Source organism: Neovison vison, chromosome 2 (genome assembly GCF_020171115.1).
Source record: "Neovison vison isolate M4711 chromosome 2, ASM_NN_V1, whole genome shotgun sequence".
Lineage (NCBI taxonomy): Eukaryota > Metazoa > Chordata > Mammalia > Carnivora > Mustelidae > Neogale > Neogale vison.
This window is the reverse complement of record NC_058092.1, coordinates 206104183-206126922: the sequence shown is the minus strand read 5'-3', so window position 1 is coordinate 206126922 and position 22740 is coordinate 206104183. Positions and strand designations below refer to the sequence as shown.

Genomic DNA, 22740 nt, shown 5'->3' with positions numbered 1-22740 from the left:
TCCGTTTCCTCTATCACTGCATGGCAAAGAGTTCTTATCAAGAAAGGATGCTGTAGGTGGCACCTGGGTGGCTCAGTGGGCTAAGCCTCTGCCTTCGGCTTAGGTCATGATCTCAGGGTCCTTGGATCTAGCCCCACGTTGGGCTTTGTGCTCAGCAGGGAGCCTGCTTTCCCCCCTCTCTCTGCCTACTTGTGATCTCCCTCTTTCTGCCAAATAAATAAATAAAATATTTTTTAAAAAAGGATGCTGTATTTTGTCATATGCTTTTTTCTGCATCTTTGAGAGGATCATATAGTTCTTGTCCTTTCTTTTATTAATGTGGTGTAACACACCAATTGATTTGCAGATGTTGAACCACCCCTGCAGCCAAGGAATAAATCACCCTTGCTTGTGGTGAATAATCTTTTAATGTACTGTTGGATCCTATTAACTGATATCTTGGTGAGAATTTTTGCATCCATATTCAACAGGGATATTGGTCTGTAATTCTCCTTTTTAATGGGGTCTTTGTCTGGTGTGGGGTCAAGGTGATGCTGGCTTCATAGAATGAGCTTGGAAATTTCCCTTCCATTGCCATTTTTGGGAACAGTTCCAGAAGAATAGTTGTTAATTCTTCTTTAAATGTTTAGTAGAATTCCCCTGGGAAACCATCTGACCCTGGACTTTTGTTTGTTGGGAGATTTTTGATTACTGTTTCAATTTCTTTGCTGGTTATGGGTTTCAGGTTTTCTGTTTTTTCCTGTTTCAGTTTTTTTCTTTTCTTTTTTTTTTAGAGGCAATTATTTTTATTATTTTTTTTCTCCAATTTATTTATTTTCAAAAAAACAGTATTCATTATTTTTTCACCACACCCAGTGCTCCATGCAGGCCGTGCCCTCTATAATACCCACCACCTGGTACCCCCAACCTCCCACCCCCCCCGACACTTCAAACCCCTCAGATTGTTTTTCAGAGTCCATAGTCTCTCATGGTTCACCTCCCCTTCCAATTTACCCAAAAGCACATACACCTCCCCAATGTCCATAACCCTACCCCCCCTTCTCCCAACCCCCCCCCCCCCCCAGCAACCCACAGTTTGTTTCGTGAGATTAAGAGTCACTTATGGTTTGTCCCCTCCCCTATCCCATCTTGTTTCATGGATTCTTCTCCTACCCACTTAAGCCCCCATGTTGCATCACCACTTCCTCATATCAGGGAGATCATATGATAGTTGTCTTTCTCCGCTTGACTTATTTTGCTAAGCATGATACGCTCTAGTTCCATCCATGTTGTCGCAAATGGCAAGATTTCGTTTCTTTTGATGGCTGCATAGTATTCCATTGTGTATATATACCACATCTTCTTTTTTTTTTTTTTAAATAAAGATTTTTTTATTTATTTGACAGACACATCACAAGTAGGCAGAGAAGCAGGCAGAGAGATAGGAGGAAGCAGACTCCCCGCTGACCAGAGAGCCCGACGCGGGGCTCGATCCCAGGACGCCGGGATCATGACCTGATCCGAAGGCAGAAGCCTTAACCCACTGAGCCACCCAGGTGCCCCTATACCACATCTTCTTGATCCATTCATCTGTTGATGGACATCTAGGTTCTTTCCATAGTTTGGCTATTGTGGACATTGCTGCTATAAACATTTGGGGTGCACGTGCCCCTTTAGGATCACTACGTTTGTATCTTTAGGGTAAATTCCCAGTAGTGCAATTGCTGGGTCATAGGGCAGTTCTATTTTCAACATTTTGAGGAACCTCCATGCTGTTTTCCAGAGTGGTTGCACCAGCTTGCATTCCCACCAACAGTGTAGGAGGGTTCCCCTTTCTCCGCATCCTCACCAGCATCTGTCATTTCCTGACTTGTTGATTTTAGCCATTCTGACTGGTGTGAGGTGATATCTCATTGTGGTTTTGATTTTGTATTTCCCTGATGCCGAGTGATATGGAGCACTTTTTCATGTGTCTGTTGGCCATCTGGATGTCTTCTTTGCAGAAACGTCTGTTCATGTCCTCTGCCCATTTCTTGATTGGATTATTTGTTCTTTGGGTGTTGAGTTTGCTAAGTTCTTTATAGATTTTGGACACTAGTCCTTTATCTGATATGTCGTTTGCAAATATCTTCTCCCATTCTGTCAGTTGTCTTTTGATTTTGTTAACTGTTTCCTTTGCTGTGCAAAAGCTTTTGATCTTGATGAAATCCCAAAAGTTCATTTTCGCCCTTGCTTCCCTTGCCTTTGGCGATGTTCCTAGGAAGATGTTGCTGCGGCTGAGGTCGAAGAGATTGCTGCCTGTGTTCTCCTCAAGGATTTTGATGGATTCCTTTCTCACATTGAGGTCCTTAATCCATTTTGAGTCTATTTTTGGTGTGTGGTGTAAGGAAATGGTCCAATTTCATTTTTCTGCACGTGGCTGTCCAATTTTCCCAACACCATTTATTAAAGAGCTGTCTTTTTTCCATTGGACATTCTTTCCTGCTTTGTCAAAGATTAGTTGACCATAGAGTTGAGGGTCTATTTCTGGGCTCTCTATTCTGTTCCATTGGTCTATGTGCCTGTTTTTGTGCCAGTACCATGCTGTCTTGATGATGACAGCTTTGTAATAGAGCTTGAAGTCCCGAATTGTGATGCCACCAACTTTGGCTTTCTTTTTCAATATCCCTTTGGCTATTCGAGGTCTTTTCTGGGTTCCATATAAATTTTAAAATTATTTGTTCCATTTCTTTGAAAAAGATGGATGGTACTTTGATAGGAATTGCATTAAATGTGTAGATTGCTTTAGGTAGCATAGACATTTTCACAATATTTATTCTTCCAATCCAGGAGCATGGAACATTTTTCCATTTCTTTGTGTCTTCCTCAATTTCTTTCATGAGTACTTTATAGTTTTCTGAGTATAGATTCTTAGCCTCTTTGGTTAGGTTTCCTGTTTCAGTTTTGATCATTGATATGTTCCTAGGAATTTATGCATTTCTTCCAGATTACCTAATTTGTTGGCATATGCTTGCTCACAATAATCTCATATAATTTTATTTCTTTGGTGTTAGTTGTGATGTCTCCTTTTTCATTCATGATTTTATTTGTTTGGGTCCTTTCTCTTTTTTTTTTTCTAAGTCTGGCTAGGGATTTATCAATCTTATTAATACTTTCAAAGAACCGATTCCTAGTTCCATTGATGTGATTTACTGCATTATGATTTCTATGTTGTTGATTTCTGCTCTCATCTTTATTATTCTCTTCTGCTGCTGGATTTAGGCTTTATTTGCTGTTCTTTTTCCAGCTCCTTTAGGTCTTTAGGTGTAAGATTAGCTTGTGCGTTTGAGACTTCCTGTTTCTTGAGGAAGTGATTAAGTACCCCCCCCCGCCCCTTCCCAGCTGAAAGTTCTTATATTTATTACTTAACCAACCTCCTGGTGTAGAGGTGTAGTGACAGAAAAATCATTTCCCTGATAAAACATGTCTGTTGGCCAGGTAGGAAGGATGTTTACAGGAGTAATAGGATAGGAACACATGACTTTCATCCCCCTTAAATATGTGTGCCAATTACATGTGTTATCTCATGATGTGTGATACCTTATGGATCCAGCTTGGTTCTTCTCCACCGCCTCCTCTTGGCGATGTACCTGATTTTATTACCAGTTTTCATCTGAATCCGCTGGGGAAATGGGATGATTCTGCTTTTGTTTCTTGGCCAGAAATCGCTTGATTCTGAAATCTTGTGAGAAGACATGGTGAGGAATGGTCAGCCACACACCCAGGATGGTGGCAAAAAGGAGCAAAAATAGAAGTGAATATATTCTTAAACAGTGTACTTTTTAGTTTTTTCTGCTTTTGATCTTCATGGAAATTTTCTTCTCTGAGTTACTTTTTTTTTTCACTTAGCCTTGTTTTGGGACTCATTTAGATATATGCATTCACTGCTGAATGGCAGTCTTATTTTTCTGTTCTGTTGTTGATGGAGATTTGGATTGTTTCACCTTTTTTTTTTTTTTCTCCTATCACAAATAATCCATGTTGTTGGCTTGCCCTAGTACCCACTCTTAGGACATCTCTGCCTACACTCAAGTAGGGTTCTCATTCAGTCACATTGCTTTAAATATTATTTATATATGCTTTGTCCATTCTGTAGCCATGAGGTGCTTATTTAAATGTAAATTAATGAAAATTAAAAATTCAGTTTTTCCATCACCCTAGCTGCATTTCAAGTCACATGTAGCTCATGGCTATCATATGAGGCAGAGCAATTACAGAGCAATTATCATCACTAATGTTTTGTGAAACCCACCTGATCCATATTCCAATAGTTCCCAAATGTACCTCTCTCCCCTGAATTTCATATTTGGGTAATAAACTTCCTACTTATAATTTTCTTTGGATGACCAATATATATCTTAAACTTATCATGTTCAAAACCTGCTCCTCCCACCATCCTTCATCAGTCAGCATATGCATTCAGATTTGGACCACTTCTGCCTGCCACCACCCTGGTTCTAATCACACTCTTACCAAAATACTGTAATAGCCTCTTAATCAGTTTCCTTGCTTCTGCACTTGCCTCTGTCTGTGTAGCTTTCTTTTCTCACCATAGGTAGCATGATCTTTTTGAAATCCAAATCCTATATCTTTGCTAGTGAATGCTTAAAACCTTGTGGTTGATCCCCATTTTGCTCATATTTAAAGACAAAATCCTTATAATAGCCAGGAAGGCCCCGTGGGACCTGGCCTCACCTTACCTCTCTGATCTTGATTCCAAAGTAATCACTCTCACCCCATTCTAGTCACACTGGTCTATTTACTTGACTCAGTCTTAGATTATTTGTGCTGGTTTCCCTCTGCTCAGAATGCTCTTTTACCAGTGATTGATAGGGAGGGCTTCACAGAGAGCATAGGGTTTGAGCAAATAAAAAATTGAAAGGAAAATTGAAGGAAATAATAAATTTGGATGATCAGAGAAGGGGAAGAGAGGATATTTTAGAAGGAATAGTGTTAGCAAAATCTCAGAAGTAGGAAAATTTACAATATAATCAAGGGACAGTAGATTTTAACCTATAGGAAGTAGAGAATCTCTGATACCTTTTGAGCAGTACAGTCACATATGAAAACTGTTTTTTTTTTTTTTTAATGATAAATCTAGCTGTTTTTCGGAAGCACAGTTAAAATGCAGGCAGAGACAAAGGATAGAGAAGTGTATATAACAAGAACAGTGTCTGCAGAGGGTGTGTGTGAAAGAAGATTTCAGCAGCTTTGATTGAGTATGGGGGGAGATGGAAGAATCCAAGAGGCCTAAGGTCTTGGTCCTGAGTGACTTTCAGATGAGTGCCGAGATGAGATGCGACTAGGAGGGCCACCAGGGTAGGGAAGGCTCTTGAGATTCACCTTCAGGCAGAGGAAAGAAGTCCAGTTACGTGAGATGTTGGTCTTGGCAGGTGGGGGCTGGTGTTCTAAAGTCATACCAAGAACAGGTTGGTCAGGTGCAGTGGTGGGGCAGTCTTGTAGACACTGTTAACCATCTTGTAGTTAGCTGTTAACCATCAGGAAGGTAGGTGACCCAGGGTCCCTCAGGGCAGTGGACAAGACTGAGCAGTCCTTACATACTCAGAACCAAAATGGTGATCCAGCTTGCAGATTGTAGTTAAGGAAAGAATTTAGTTTAAAGTTCAGAGCCTGGTTGATGAGTCTTGAACAGGAGTGTCTAAAATTTCCACTGTTTAAGGATAGGAAATGGGTCCAGAGCCTAGAACAAGACTAAGCTGCAGTGAAGGCTAAGTAGACTCAGCTGTGAGGCTCTTGGTGTTGCTGTTAATGTGAACCATAAAAGATGTAGTAGCTCACATTTATTGAATGCCTGTTGTGTGTTTTGCCTTATATTTGGAGCTTCCCCTATGTTTTTACCTCTGAGAGAGGTATTGTGGTTCTTTTCTTCTTTTCAGATGAGGAGAATGAGGCTCAAAGAGGTCAGCTTGCTCAGGGATACACTAGTGAGTGGCTTAGCCAGAATTGAATTCAAATGGGCTCACTCAAGAACTTTATTTTATTTTATTTTTTTAAGATTTTATTTATTTATTTGACAGACAGAAATCACAAGTAGGCAGACAGGGAAGCAGAGAGAGGAGGGGAATCAGGCTCCCTGCTGAGAAGAGATGCGGGGCTCCATCCTAGGACCCTGGGATCATGACCTGAGCCGAAGGCAGAGGCCTTAACCCACTGAGTCACCCAGGCAACCCAAGAACTTTATATTTTTTACCTCCTTAGAGATAGCTTGGCATCTGTAGTGGAGATGGGGAAGTCAGAACAAGGAGGCTTTGGAAGGGATAGACGTGGTATATGGTGAGTTGGTAATAGTGAATCTGGAGCTATTGCTGAGTAGCTAATGGAAAGTTTGAAGCATTTGAAATACGGCTGGACCTTGACAAAAAGGTCTGAGCTGATTTCCTACATCAGATAGTTGTGTGTAGAGATGATAGTCGAAGACACTGAGATGGGTTGGTATCTGGGAAATACCTGTGTAGAGATACAGAGGGCCCAAGTTACACCCTGAGGAATGCTGACATTTAAGGATGTCAAGACTTGGCGAGGTTGGAGGTTAGAGAGGCAGAAGATAATATCAGAAGCAGAATGATTAGAAGTGTCCAGCCAAAGAGGTTTGTTTTGTTTTGTTTTTAAGATTTTATTTATTTATGGGGTGCCTGGGTGGCTCAGTCAGTTGAGTGTCTGCCTTTGGCTCAGGTCATGATCCCAGGGTCCTCCTTGCTCAGTGGGGAGCTTCCTTGTCCCTCTGCCTCCTGCTCCCCCTGCTTGTACTCCCTCTCTCTCATAAATAAAATCATAAGAAAAAAAGATTTGAGAGAGAAATAGAAGCAGGAGCGGGACAATGGTGGGATGGGGAGGAGGAGGAGAAGGAGAAGCAGACTCCCCACTGGGCAAGGAGCCCGACGTGGGGCTCGATCCCAGAACCTAGAGATCATGAGCCGAAGGCAGATGCCCAATTACTGAGACACCTAGGTGCCCCCAGCCAGAGAGGTTTTAAGCAGACTGGGGCCTTGGGAAAGACCAGAGACCATTTCATTGGTAACCTTCAAATAAAGGGGAAGGAATAGAAGCCAAGTTTCATGGGGCCCTAGAGAGTGATTTTGAAAAAATGTTGGTATTGAGTTGGAGAAAATAGGTAGTAGCTGGAAAGAGCAGGGTTGAGCAGAAGTATGGAAGCCACCTTAGTACTGGTGGCTAAGAGGAAGAAGCTAGTGGAGGAGAATAATTCTGAAGGGAAGGCCTGGAGAAAGTGGGTGTGAAGATATAGGTGAAGAGGGTAACATTGGAAGAATAAAGATTTATTTAAGATAGGTATTGATTTAAAAGGGCAATTGCTTATAAAGAGTTTAAAAAAGGTAAGTGATCCTTAAAACTCTGGGCCTCAGTTTCCTCATTTGAAGAAGGGACCCTTCTAGCTCTAAGTTCTCACATTTTTCTCTATGCTGTTAATACCAGCAGCTGAAAAAAAAAAAAAAGTTTGGATTTTTAAGGAATGCTCCTAGGGTCTAGTATGGAGAATGGGTTCCAGTTCATTTAACATGGTGATTCTTTGCCCAACTCTACAGGCTATTTTAGGATCTCTAGAGTTCTATTTGTAGCCAGAACCTCTGAAGAAGGAAGGGTCCCCTATAGTGGTATTGCTGGCACCTCGCACAGTGTCTGGCACATAGTAAGAGTTTAATGTTTGTTGGATGAATTCGTCCAGAGACATGGACTCCTGGAAGTAGTGAGAGCCCTAGTCATAAACTCGATTTAGTTTTTGTTCACAGTTTGTCAGTGTAGCTAGTAAGCAGTATTGTGTGTCTGTTCCTATTATAAGGATATTAGGGGTAGGAGTGTGTTTTAAAGATTTCTTGTGTTTCTGAGTTATTCTTAGGAGCTAAGGCGGTTTGAAAAGGGATCAGACATAAAGGAAAGGACAGTGTGGTGGAAAAGAGCTCTTCATTACAAAGGCTTACTTCTGCTGGATTCTAGTCTTGTTTTTGTTTTCACAGAAAATTGTTTTTATTTAACATTTTGGAAATCCCACTGTGATTACTTTTATTACTATTCACTTAGCGATAGTTTTCATTTTATTTGTGTTTAATTAGAAATGGATTTTTTTTAAAGATTTTATTTATTTGACAGAGAGAGATTAGCAGAGGGAGAAGTAGATTCCCCACTGGGCAGAGATCCCAATGTGGGACTTGATCCCAGGACTCTGGGATCATGACCTGAGCCAAAGGCAGACTCCTAGCTGACTGAGCCACCCAGGCATTCCAAGATCTACTTTTACATGAATTATAAATCAAAAGTAAAAATTACTGTTCAACTAGTATGTGTCAGCATTAGTTTCAGTGCTGTGGATATAAGAATAAACAAGAGACAAAAATCCCCATCCTCCTAGTGGGGAAGACAGATGATCAGATAAGTAAAGCAAATGTTTGTTTTAAAGTAACATGGAATTGAGTGCATTTAAAATCCTGGTAGTTAATTTTATAGAATTGAAGAGCTTTAGATTTAGTAAACTCTGGAGTAAAGCAGTAGCTTACTCCTAGCATTATAAAGAAATAAAGCATTTCATATAAGTGAAACCATGTGTAAGTGTAAGAGTCATTTTGCTGTATATTCTACATTTTTTAAATGTTTGAGGTGAAGTTTTAAAATTTATTATGTATATTTTTAGACTTTGAATCAGAGTATAATAGTATGCTAGAGTATAATGTTATAATTTAACATTTTATTATTCAAATCTGTTTTTAGGTATGGTTGACCCACCATGTTACATTAGTTTCAGTTGTACAACACAGTGATTGGACAAGTCTATACCTTATACTCTGCTAACCATAGTGTAGCTACTGTCTGTCACTGTACGACACAATGCTATACCATTGACTATATTCCCTTTCATCTCCGTGACTTGTTCATTCCATAGCTGGAAGTCTGTTTCCCCCACTCTCCTTCACCCATTTTGCCCATCACCTGACATGCCTTCCCTCTGGCAGTCATCAGTTCTCTATATTTATGGGTCTGTTTCTGCTGGCTGTTTGTTTTTAGATACCACATATAAATGAAATCATATGATATGTTTTTCTCTGACTTATTTTCACTTAGCATAATACCATCAGGGTCTATCCATGTTGTTGCAAATGGCAAAATCTCATTCTTTTTTATGGTTGAGTAATATTTCATTAAATTCCACATATATATACATACATCATCTTTTATCCATTCATCTATTTTGATTGTTTCCATAACTTGGCTATTGTAAATAATGCTACAGTGAACATGGGATTATTTATATCTTTTTTTGGTGTGGGGTGTGTATATGTGTTTATCTTTTTATTATTCTCTTTGAGTAACTAACCAGTACTAGAGTTACTGAATCATATGGTATTTCTATTTTTTTTTAAGATTTTATTTATTTATTTGACAGAGAGAGATCACAAGTAGGCAGAGAGGCAGGCAGAGAGAGAGGAAGGGAAGCAGACTCCCTGCTGAGCAGAGAGCCTGATGCGGGGCTTGATCCCAGGACTCTGGGATCATGACCTGAGCTGAAGGCAGAGGCTTTACCCACTGAGCCACCCAGGCGCCCGGTATTTCTATTTTTAATTTTTTGAGGAAACTTACATACTGTTTTCCACAGTGGCTGCACTGATTTACATTCCTAACAACAGTGCATGAGGGTTCCTTTTTCTCTACATCCTCACCAACACTTAGTTCATTTTTTTGAACACTTAATTCTTTTTGATTATAGACATTCTTTTTTTAAAAAATATTTTATTTATTTATTTACTTGAGCGAGAAACAGTGAGAGAGAGCATGAGTGAGGAGAAGGACAGAGAGAGAAGCAGACTCCCCATGGAGCTATGAGCCTGATGCGGGACTCGATCCTGGGACTCCGGGATCATGACCTGAGCCGAAGGCAGTTGTCCAACCAACTGAGCCACCCAGGCGTCCCTTGATTTTAGGCATTCTGACAGATGTGAGGTGCTGTCCCATTGTGGGTTTTTAATTTTATTTATTTTTATTTTTATTTTAAAGATTTTTATTTATTTATTTGACAGAGAGACAGATCACAAGTAAGCAGAGAGTCAGGCAGAGAGAGAGGGGGAAGCAGGCTCCCCACTGAGTAGAGAGCCCGATGTGGTACTCGATTCCAGGACCCCGGGATCATGACCTGAGCCAAAGGCAGAGGCTTTAACCCACTGAGACACCCAGGCGCCCACATTGTGGGTTTTTAAAAATTTAATTTAACTTAAGATTTTATTTAATTATTTGACAGAGAGAGAGACAGCGAGATTGGGAACACAAGGAGTGGGAGTGGGAGAGGGAGAAGCAGACTTCCACTGAGTAGGCAGCCAGATGCAGGGCTTGATCCCAGGACCCTGGGATCATGACCTGAGCTGAAGGCAGATGCTTAACGACTGAGCCACCCAGGCCCCCCTCCCCTTTCTTTTTTTATTTTAGAGAGAAGGAGAGACAGCAGGGAAAGGGGCAGAGGAAGAGAGAGAATCTCTAGCAGACTCCCTGCTGAGCACATAGTCGATGTGGGGGTTGATCATGACATGAGCTGAAATCAAAGGCCAGATGCTTAACTGACTGTGCCCCCCAGGCACCCCTCACTGTGGATTTTTTAAAAGATTATTTGTTTATTTGAGAGAGAGAGAGAGAGAGAGAACATGCACAAGAGGGAAAAGCAGACTCTCTGTTGAACAGGGAGCCTGATGCAGGGCTTGATCCCAGTACTCTGGGATCATGACCTGAGCCAAAGGCAGATACTTACCAACTGAGCCACTGAAGCACCCCCCTAATTGTGGTTTTTGATTTTCATTTCTTTGCTGGTTATTAATGTTGAGACTCTTTTCATCTGTTATGTCTCCTGTGGAAAAATGTCTGTTTAGTTCTCTGCCCATCTTTAAATTGTGTATTTGGTTTTTTAGTGTTGAGTTGTATAACTTCATATTTTGTGTATATATATACATTTTTAAAAATTTTTGTTTGTTTATTTGTCAGAGAGAGAGCACAAGCAAGGGGAGTGGCAGCCAGGAGAAGTAGGCTCCCTACTGAGCAAGGAGCCCGATGTGGGACTCCATTCCAGGACCCTGGGATAATGACCTGAACCAAAGGCAAGGGCTTAATCAACTGAGCTACCCAGGCATCCCTATATTTTGCATATTAACTCTTTTTTTTTTTTTAAACCCCATTTTTTTTTTAAAGATTTTATTTATTTATTTGACAGAGAGAAATCACAAGTAGGCAGAGAGGCAGGCAGAGAGAGAGAGAGGGAAGCAGGCTCCTTGCTGAGCAGAGAGCCCGATGCGGGACTCGATCCCAGGATCCTGAGATCATGACCTGAGCCGAAGGCAGCGGCTTAACCCACTGAGCCACCCAGGCGCCCTGCATATTAACTCTTTATTGGACATATCATCTGTGAATATCTTCTTTTCAATAGGTTGCCTTATATTTTATTTATAGTTTCCTTTGCTCTGCAAAGGTTTTTATTTCGGGGTAGTTCTGATAGTTTATTTTTGCTTTTATTGCCTTTGCTTGAAGAGACATAGCTAGAAAAACATTGCTAAGGCCAATGTTCATGAGATTATTCCCTATATTTTCTTCTAGGAGTTTCATGGTTTCAGGTCACACATTTAGGTTTTTAACTCATTTTGAGTTTATTTTTGTGTGTGGTGTAAGACAGTGGTCCACTTTCATTCTTTTGCATGTAGCTGTCCAGTTTTCCCAACACCGTTTGTTGAAGAGACTGTCTTTTCCCTGTTGTATATTCTTGCCTCCTTTGTCGTAGATTAATTGACCATTTTAAGTAAGCATAGGTTTACTTCCGGGCTCTCTCTTCTGCCCCATTGATCTGTGTGTTATTGTGCCAGTACTATACTGTTTTGATTGTTACAACTTTGTAGTATATCTTGAGATCTGGAATTGTGATACCACCAGCTTTTTCTTTCTCAAGATTGCTTTGGCTGTTTTGGGTCTTTTGTGGTTCCATACGAATTTTAATATTATTTGTTCTGGTTCTGTGAAAAATACTATTGGTATTTTCATGGGTTTACATTGAATTTGTGGACTGTTTCTCTTTCTGTTTTTTCATTATTAGTGTTGCTGTGTCTAGGACTTCTGGTACTAATTGAATAAAAGAGGCAAAAGTGGACATTCTAGTCTTATTCCTGATCTTAGAGGAAAAGCTCAGTTTTTCACCATTGTATATGATGTTAGCTGAGGGTTTTTCATATATGGCCTTTATTATGTTGAGGTATCTTCCTACTAAGTCCACTTTGTTGAGAGTTTTTATTATAAATATGCTGAATTTTTGTCAAGTGCTTTTTCTGCATCCATTGATTGAGATGATCGTATGGTTTTTATTCTTTGTTTTGTTGGTGTGGTATATCATGTTGAGTGATTTGCAAATATTGAACCATCTTAAAAATTGTAAAGACCCTGAATAGCCAAAGCAACCCTGAAAAAGAAAAGCAAATCTAAAAGCATCATGATTCCAGACTTCTATTACAAAGTTGTAATTACCAAGACAGTATGGCGCTGGCACAAAAACACATAGGTCAGTGAACAGAATAGAAAATCCAGAAATGGGCTGTCAACTTTGTGGTCAACTAATTGTTCACAAAACAGGAATGAATATCCAGAGTGGGACGCTTAACCAACTGAACCATCCAGGTACCCTGGGAGAGTATCAGTGAGCTAGACTTCTGGTTCTCTATTTTTTTTTTTTTTAAGATTTTAATTATTTATTTGACAGAGACACAGCAAGAGAGGGAACACACGGAGAGGAAGAGGGAGAAGCAGGCTTCCCACCAAGCTGGGAGCCTGATGTGGGGCTTGATTCCAGGACCTTGGGATCATAACCTGAACCTAAGGTAGACACTTAAGGACTGAGTCACCCAGGCACCTCTAGATTTCTGGTTCTGACTTTGTACTCCAGACTGCCATCTGGTGACAGAATGTCTTATTTGCGCTGTAATTCTGTTCTGGGGGTGGGGGACAGTGTAGTATTGTGGAATAGTCACTCTGTCTAGCGGTCATAAGGTCTGAGGTAAAGCCCTCTTTGGCACAGATTGACTTTGTTATCTTGAATGGGTTACTTTGCATGGGACTCTTTACTGGACATCAAACTAAGTAGCTTCAAAATCCCCATTAGTGCTAATAAATTTTGATTTCTGAGCAACATTGTCTGAGCAACAGTAGAACTGGTGTGTGGTTCCTTTTCTTTCCTTGTGCTAAAATGTCAATACCTTCTCAACTTTGTGTAGTTTTTAAAAGATTTTACTTATTTATTTGAGAGGATGAGAGCACCTGTGAGCATGAGCATTGGGGAGGGGAGCATAGGGAGAGGGAGAGAGACTCTTCAAGCGGACTCCCCACTGAGCACAGAGCCTGAGGCAGGCTCGATTCCAGGACCCTGAGAGACAGAATCAAGAGCTGGACCCCTAACTGCTGAGCCACCCAGGGGCCCCAGCTTTCTTTGTTTTGATGAGGCTATCTCCTGGTTTTATTTTAAGTGGGTTGAATTGGTTGCAGTGGTTCTCATTCATTATTTTTGGATGATATATTCAGAACTATAAACTAGTGTCTTCCACCCTTGGCCCTGTTGACATTTGGGGCTGGATAATTCTTTGTTGTGGGGACTGTGCTGTGCACTGCATCATCCCTGGCCTTTGCTCACTAGTGACCAGTTTCACCCTTCAGTTGTGATAATTCAGTTGTGACACATTGTCACATGTCCCACAAAATTGTCACCTGTTGAGAACCACAGCCATAAACAGTGGATTGCCTATAGCAATTATAAAGGGATAATTATTTACTTGTTTTTCTGATAGTCTTATAAAGTACCATGCTATTACCAGCCTGTCCAGTGAATGTTTTGACCTCTAGAGATGACGACATTCCACTGTAATTTGCGTGAGTGTGTAATAAGAACGCTGGTAATAACATGGTGGTTACCAAGGTGGGTCTGTTTGCATATCACCCCTGTGGGACCATAATAATGATGATTATACCATTTGTGAGTGCCTCATATGTACCAGACACTGTGCCTTGATAAAGTTTGTTTCATTTTGTTTTATACCTATTTTACAGGAGAAATGCTATAAAAGCTCAAGTCTGTTGGAATTTTAGTTACGTCTGTCAAGTTTAACAGACTCAAATGAACACTTCACATTACTTTTTTTTTTAAAGATTATTTGAGAGAGAGGGTGGGAGGCACAGGGAGAAGGATAGAGAGAGAGGGAGAGAATCTCAAGCAGACTCTCTGCTGGGTACAGAGTCCAATGTGGAGCTGATTTCATGACCCTGAGATCATGACCCAAGCCAAAACCAAGAGTTGTGCACCCAACTGACTGAGCCACCTGGGCACCCCACCTCACATAACTTTTAAAAAAAATTTTTTTTAATCAATTAATTATTTATTTATTTTTAAAGATTTTATTTATTTATTTGACAGAGAGAGATCACAAGTAAGCAGAGAGGCAGGCAGAGAGAGAGAGAGGGAGAAGCAGGCTCCCCACTGAGTAGAGAACCTGATGTGGGGCTCAATCCCAGGACCCTGAGATCATGACCTGAGCCGAAGGCAGAGGCTTTAACCAACACAGAGCCACCTAGGCACCCCCTCCTTTTTTAAAAAGAATTATTTATTCACTTGAGAGGGAGAGATTGATTGGGGGGAGGGGCAGAGGGAGAGTATCCAAGCAGGCTCCCCTTTGAGCAGGGAGCCTGACTTGGGGCTTGATCTCATGGCCTGTGAGATCATGACCTGAGCTGAAACCAAGAGTCCAACATTCAACCCACTAAGCCACCCATCTGCCCAAGGAATTTTAACTTTATATAGTATTCTTTTTGTTTTGTTTTAAAATAAAGAGGCTGTCTAATTCTCCTGAGTTAGAAGTTGTTTGATTGTAAATGTTGAAAATTGCTGAGGGGAACATTTATTTAAAGTTTGATCATTTTTAAAATTTCATTGCTTGTCACTCTTGGTTGCTGGGAGTATCAGGTTTTATTTTTAAATCTTAACTGTGATCTACGTAAGTAATTACTCCAAAGCTAGTTTTCATATCATACTTAGTGACTAAAGACTTGAGTTAAAATATTTAACATCATACTTTATTATTGATTTAGTTAAATTGACTCATGCTGTACTTATATGGGCCTCCTATTTCTTCTGGCCAAGATGACATCAACACAAATAGTTGTCTCAAGACACACCTGAGAAGGGTTAGATAATTATCATGTTAATTGGACTATTGTTTCTTAGTGAGCCTTCCTAGCTTAGCACTTGTTTGATCTGGAGAGCTACTTCTCAGTTTCCATGTGGCACCATTTCCAAGATGACTTTTTGTGTATGATGATATTAGCCTTGAGTAATTCATGTATCTGCTTCCTCCATTTTATTATGTTTGATGTTTTTATTATTTTATTTCTATTTATTTATTTATTTATTTATTTATTTATTTATTTACTTGACAGAGAGACACAGCGAGAAAGGGAATACAAGCAGGGGAAGTGGGAGAGGGAGAAGCAGGCTTCCTATGGAGCGGGGAGCCCAATGTGGGGCTTGATCCTAGTACCCTGGGATCATGACCTGAGTGGAAGGCAGATGCTTAATGACTGAGCCACCCAGGTGCCCCATGTTTGATATATTTTTTTTAAGATTTTATTTATTTATTTGACAGAGAGAGATCACAAGTAGAGAGAGAGGTAGGCAGAGAGAGGGAGGGAAGCAGGCTCCCCGCGGAGCAGAGAGCGTGATGTGGGACTCAATCCCAGGACCCTGGGATCGTGACCTGAGCTGAAGGCAGTGGCTTAACCCACTGAGCCACCCAAGTGCCCCCATGTTTGATATTTTTAAGAGCTCTATTTTAGGGGTGCCTGAGTGGCTCAGTGGGTTAATCTGCCTTCAGCTTGGGTCGTGATCTCAGGGTCCTGGGATCGAGCCCTGCATCAGGCTCTCTGCTGGGCGGGGAGCCTGCCCACCCGTCCCCCCCCCCCCCCGCCTGACTCTGCCTACATGTGATCTCTCTCTCCCTCTGTCAAATAAATAAATAAAACCTTTAAAAAAAAAAAAGGTTTTATTTATTTATTTTACAGAGATCACAGGCAGAGAGAGAGCTGTGGAAGCAGACTCCCGCTGAGCAGAGAGCCAGATATGGGGCTCTATCCCAGGACCCTGAGATCATGACCCGAGCCGAAGGCAGAGGCTTAACCACTGAGCCACCCAGGTGCCCCTAAATAAAACCTTTAAAAGAAATTTAAAAGCTCTATTTTAAAAAATTGAAAGAATTTTCTTTCTTTCTTTCTTTGACAGACAGAGATCACAAGTAGGCAGAGAGGCAGGGAGAGAAAGAAGAGGAAGCAGGCTCCGCTGAGCAGAGAACCTGATGCGGGGCTTGATCCCAGGACGCTGGGATCATGACCTGAGCTGAAGGCAGAGGCTTTAACCCACTGAGCCACCCAGGCACCCCTGTTTTAAAAAAAACCTTTAATTGAAATATAAGTGTTCAAGTTGATAATTTTCACAAACTGAACATACCTGTATAATCCAACATGTGACCAGTGTCCCAGAAGCCTCCCTCATGCTTGCTTCTAATCTAATCACTGCTCTCTGACCCCAAGGGTAACCACTATCTTGACAAAAGGCTTAGCTTGATTTTACTTGTTGTTGCACTTTATATAAGTGAGAGGACACAGTGTTTGCATAAAGCTTCTTTCACTCAACCTTACGTTAGTGAGATTCATCCTTATTGAGCCTTGTTCTAGGCTTTTCATTTTGTATATTTCATGTTGTATATTACTTCATTGTGTGAATATATCACAGCATGTCTTTTCACTATTAATGGACATTTGATCATTTCTAGTTTTGGCTACTGTACATCGTATTGCTGTAACATATAAATACATTTATTTCAGGTATATGTCTAATTTATGAATTTTTATATCATATTGTCAGTTTTAGTATAGACTGCTATCTTTTAAAGATTTTATTTATTTGTTTAAGAGATAGTGACCTGTGTGGGAGGAGGGATAAAGGGAAAGGAGGGAGAAACCCAAGTGGACTTGTGCTAAATGTGGAATCTGATGCCAGGCTCAATCTTACGACCCTGAGATCAGACCTGAGCCAAACCGAAGAGTTGGATGCTTAACTGATGGCACCACCCAGGTGCCCCTAGACTGCCAGTTTTAAGAAAATGGATGTACCAATTTCCGTTCTCACCAGCAATATATGAGAATTTGGGTTACCCTATAAGTTCTGTAACACTTGGTATTTTCCATCTTTTTCATTTTAGCCATTCTGGTGGATATGTAGTGATAGCTCAGAAAATGTGTGACAAAAATCAGCTGTGGATTTGGGGCATCTTGAGCCTGTAATCTGTCACACTTAACTCATGCACCCACCAAAGCCTTGATTATCTTCCCTGATTATAGTCCTCCTTCTTAGGCCAAGTGTGATCTTCAGTCTGCATTCAAAATTAGCAAATGCACCCAGAGAAGAAGACTGGAGATGGTTGTCAAGCCCATCCCAGAGGGCTTGTCTGTCTCTGGATTTGTGTTCATCCAATCCTCATTTCTTCTACAACTCTCCAATATCTTTGAAAATGTGATTTTCTAATTCATCATGGCCTTTTCTGTTTATTGAAGCTGAATGTGGTTGCCATGACCTATTATTAACCATCCAGAAATGGAAGTTGTCAGAGATTCTTGGGGTTTTCTGTGTACATGTTAGGGAGGAAAAATTTTCTTCTATCCTTCAGAGGCTCTTCTAGCTGGTCTAAGAATTGACATGAGACAGAATGACAGAAAATAAAATTTAATTTTGTGTATATAGGAACCATACACAGATGAGAGAGAGGTTCAGAGACAGAAAGGTGAAATTGCCATCCCGAGCTAAGGAGTGGAATGAGGCCTGGGGCCTCAAGGGGAGGAGGGCAGTTCACAGGGCGGTAAGAACAGCAGATGTTTGATAACTAAGTCTTTGGCCCCCATACATGTGAGTCATTCAAATAAAATTTATCTCTAGTAATAACTCCACTTCTGGGGAAGACCCCCAATTTAGATTTTTTTTTTTACAGATTTTATTTATTTATTTGATAGAGATCACAAGTAGGCAGAGAGGCAGGCAGAGAGAGGGGGAAGCGGTTGGCAGAGAGCCCTATGCGGGGCTTGATCCCAGGACCCTGAGATCATGACCTGAACCAAAGGCAGAGACTTAACCCACTGAGCCACCCAGGTGCCCCCCCAATTTAGATTCTTCTAGGTAGTTACAGGAGGGACCATAATTTCTCTAGAGGCTGCAGGGTCTTTTTTAAATTTTTTTTTTTAAGATTTTATTTATTTATTTGACAGACAGAGATCACAAGTGGGCAGAGAGGCAGGCAGAGACAGAGAGAGGGGGAAGCAGGCTCCTCGCTGAGCAGAGAGCCCGATGCTAGGCTCCATCCCAGGACCCTGGGATCATGACCTGAGCTGAAGGCAGAGGCTTGAACCCACTGAGCCACCCAGGTGCCCTGAGCCTGCAGGGTCTTAATTGCCTTCAGCTCAAAATAATTCACATGCCAAAGTGACGCAATGTGGAGACACTTGCCCAGAACCCCTTCATACACAGTCATGTCTCATGTCACCTACAAATAATGTTAGTTGCTTTTCCCCTTTCTTACTCATGTTTTTCTGTTTTCTTTTTCTTGTGTTATTGGACTGGTCAGAATCATCAGCCCATTGTTGAATAGAAGAGAGGATAGTGACATCCTGTTTGTGGGGAGGGGGGTTGTGGGTGTCTGCATTATTTTACCATTGCGTATGATGATTGCTGTAGTTTTTGTGAATATTTTTTCAGATGAAGGAATTTTCTTCTATTTCTAGTTTGCAGACTTAAAAAAATAGTTGAGTTTAGTTACTTTTTCTGCATCTACTCAGATGATTGTTATTTTTCTCCTTTTTGTTTGTTCATGTGGCTTACTCTATGCTTCTGAAAAATAAGTTAACAATAGCCCTACCGTATCTACTGTAGTCATTATTATTGTATTCCCTTTCATGCATGAAACAATTGTACACTCTTCTCTCTCTTTGAACTTGCCATACATTTAATCCTGCCATATGTTTTCCTTTTTATTTTTTCATGATCAAAGTATCATGAGATAGTATGGTTCTCCTCCCAGGAGTCTGGCAGATTAGAAGCATTCTTCCAGGCTCCTTCCACTACCTATCTCTATTTTCTATGGTGAGAAAGGAGTAAAAGAACTGGAGCATTTATTTTGACCTATTTTAATTTTTGTTTCCTTGTTTTTGTTATTTGGGATTGTAAGGCAGGGGAATTGGGTCAAGGAAGGGCTGTGGGAGCTGAGGAAGAAAGCCATATATGATTTTCTTAAGTACCACCTTCTGCTCCTCCCCTTCCCACGCTTCCTCTTTCTCTATAGTTCCAGCTCTGCCACGAATCAATTGTGTAAATGCCTTTGGGCAAGTCACTTAATCACTGAGCTTTTGTTTCCTCTTCTGGGGTTGAGGAGAATGACCATCAACAGCTGCTGTGACCTGTCACTTAGGGAGAATGGGAAAATTAAATGAGCACTTTATAAAGCATAGGACACTTTAAAAATGAGAGTAATTGTTAGTCTTGGTTTTGTACTGTGGCATCTTAAATTTTCTAACAGCCTGAAGGCTACCTATAGGAGAAGGAAGAAGGTGTGAAACACCTTCAGTCCCCAAACTACAACTGTAAGAAAATCATAGTTAAGTAACTGTGTGGCAAGAGGTATAAAATGAAGGTTTTTCTAGTTTGCTTCAACCTCCATAAGGCCCCTATAAAGGGTTCCATGTTAAGCTTGTCACTTTTGAAATGAATAGCCAGTGATACGTAGTCACCAAAGCTAAAAATTTGCAAAAGCACTTATCTCTAAAATGCCGCTATAGGATTCCTTTGTTTATTTTTCAAAATTTTATTTATTTCAGAGAGAGAGAGAATGCCCACACCACCACAGGGGTAGGGGCAGAGGGAGAGAGAATCTCGAGCAGACAGGGCACTGAGTGGGGAGCTGCTGCCACAGGGCTCCATCTCACAACTTTGAAATCATGACCTGAGGGGCGCTTGGGTGGCTTAGTGGGTTAGGCCGCTGCCTTCAGCTCAGGTCATGATCTCAGGGTCCTGGGATCGAGTCCCGCATCGGGCTCTCTGCTCATCAGGGAGCCTGCTTCCCTTCCTCTCTCTCTCTGTCTGCCTCTCCATCTACTTGTGATTTCTCTCTGTCAAATAAATAAATAAAATCTTAAAAAAAAAAAAAAAGAAATCATGACCTGAGCTGAAATCAAGAATCAGATGCTTAACCAACTGAGCCACCCAGGTGCCGCTGTAGGAGTCCTTTAACTTGCAACCACCCTTATTCATTTAAAGTTCATTTTTTCATGGTAAACTTCTTTCCATAGGCTGCAAAGTTAGAACAGCTGACATTCTGCTTGGAACAAAGAAAGGCAAACATCTCATCACAGGAAAATAAGATTTAATTGACAAGATTTTAGTTTATACCCACCTTTATGATCTAGCTGGTGTATAAAGTGAGGTATACTGGTCCGTATAACTGAAGAACCATGGGTATTTGCTTCCCTGAGAGACGACGTGATTTTTTAGGTCAAATAACATGAATAGTATTTGAGAATATGTGATCTTATACTGAAGCATCCTAGAGCTCATACTACCACTACCTTGATATTCTCTCTTACCTCTGTCTTCCTCAGGGAGGAAAGGACGTTTATTGTGTGGTTCTGATTTCAGGCATTTTTCTCTCTGGCTGCCTCCCCCACATTTAGGAGCGTGGTAGGCAAGCTCAGCTTCTGCCCATGGTTTTAGGAGTGGGTGGATGGATTCCACAGAAGGGAGGTTTTGATTTATAATTTTGCTATTAGCATGGTCACTCACCTGTTCAGGTTTATAGGTCATGCATTTAGAAATTAGAAATAGATGAGGTCTACCTTTAAATATGTCTGGGGCTATGGGAGTGGGTAAAGAGCAAATGCAAAGTAAAATTTCTCAGTCTCCTGTTACATAGGCTGGGAGACACCTTTTAAAGAGATAGGAGAGGGGCACCTGGGTGGCTCAGTGGGTTAAGCCTCTGCCTTCGGCTCAGGTCATGATCTCAGGGTCCTGGGATGAGCCCTGCATTGGGCTCTCTGCTTGGTGGGGAGCCTTCTTTCCCCTTTCTCTCTGCCTGTCTCTCTGCCTACTTGTGATCTCTCTCTCTCTGTCAAATAAATAAATAAAATCTTTAGAAAAAAAGGGGAAAAAAGACTGCAGAAGGTCATCTGAATAAAAGATTATTTGCATAAAAAATTTCCTCTTGGTATGGGAATTTGGAAATGACCTATGTGGGAATTTGATTTTGCACACCTGCAGTTTAGGTCTTTACTTGTCTAGATAAAAATTAATGATCTTTCAGGGAGTGTTCTGGTTGTATTTCTATTAACTCCAAGCTCTTGTTTTTCTCCTTTATGCCTCCTCTTTTTTTTCTCACCACCAGACCTTTGCTCAGGTATGTCCTTCCTTTTATTTGGCATTCTTCCACTTCCTCTTTCCCCTCTCTCCCCTCTTAGACAGTTTTGCCCCCATTTCGTGATTCCCCCTTCCCCATTTCATTATTCTCATCGTGCCCCGGGAACAACTTTGTCACCACACTTAAAAGATAATGACCTGTTTTCCCTTCACTAGTCCTGGTTCCTTCAGAGCAAGGGCTCTGGGGCACGCATCTTTATAGCTAACATATGTGATGTAGTGTCTGCACCTTAATAGGCCTCTTTTTTTTTTTTTTTTAAAGATTTTATTTATTTATTTGACAGAGAGATCACTAGTAGGCAGAGAGGCAGGCAGAGAGAGGGAAGCAGGCTCCCCACTGAACAGAGAGCCCGATGCGATGCGGGGCTCTATCCCAGGACGCTGAGATCATAACCTGAGCTGAAGGCAGAGGCTTAACCCACTGAGCCACCCAGGTGCCCCTTTAATAGGCATCTTTAAATGTTCCTTTGGCTCTGGGGGAGCTGGGGTGGACACAGGACTGGAAGTTAAAAGTTGAGTTCTAATTGTAACCTTTTGCTGTATGATCCTAGACAAGGAATTTAAATTCCCTGACCTTCAGTTTCCATATAAGTAAGATGAGACTAGCCCACTTAGGGATCTTGTTCAAATGCAGATTCTGGCTCAGTGGGTCTCTCAGTGGTTTCTGATATTTTGCATTATTAACTGGCCCTCTGGAAGGACCAGTGCTGCCAGTCCCCATACTGCAAAAGACTAGATAATCTGTGATGACTCTTCCAGCTTTTACCTAATGTGATTTTAGGCATTGTTTTAAATTCTGAACGGAACTACAAAATACGCTGTAATTACTCGATCTCTCTCCAGTTTATCAGAATGCTGAACACTGACAATGTTGTGCTTTACGAAGTTTCCAATGTATGATAAGGTTGCTAAAACGGAAAGTAGTTTTATTGCTCCTAAGATTTTGACTTAGGGTAAAAATATCAAAGAAGTGTCTGGGAAAGCATTTGAGTTAGCATCAGCCTGTCATCTGAAAGTCAGAATTACTCCTGAAGGCTTCATGCTAATGAGGGAGCTGGGATATGATCTCATGAGTATAAATACAGAGACAGACAAGCTGTTGATGAATTCATCATCAGAGGAGTTCCCGATCATTTCCTTCAGTTCTCCAGAAGGTGAGAATCGAATTGTTGTTGATGTGCTGATATAGC

At 41.1% G+C, this 22740-nt stretch overlaps 1 protein-coding gene across 4 annotated transcripts in view; it reads left to right on the top strand.

Annotated features, from left to right (window-relative positions):
* The window catches only part of IDE (insulin degrading enzyme), a 114672-nt gene that overhangs the window by 8844 nt on the left and 83088 nt on the right, over positions 1-22740 (top strand). The window contains exon 1 of one of the 4 annotated variants that reach the window (XM_044240110.1): positions 22650-22704. The exons of the other annotated variants lie outside the window; for them this stretch is intronic. The gene's annotated coding sequence lies outside the window, so the exon portion shown is untranslated. Of the gene's footprint in view, positions 1-22649; positions 22705-22740 lie in introns of those variants that run through there. 4 annotated transcript variants of the gene reach the window in all.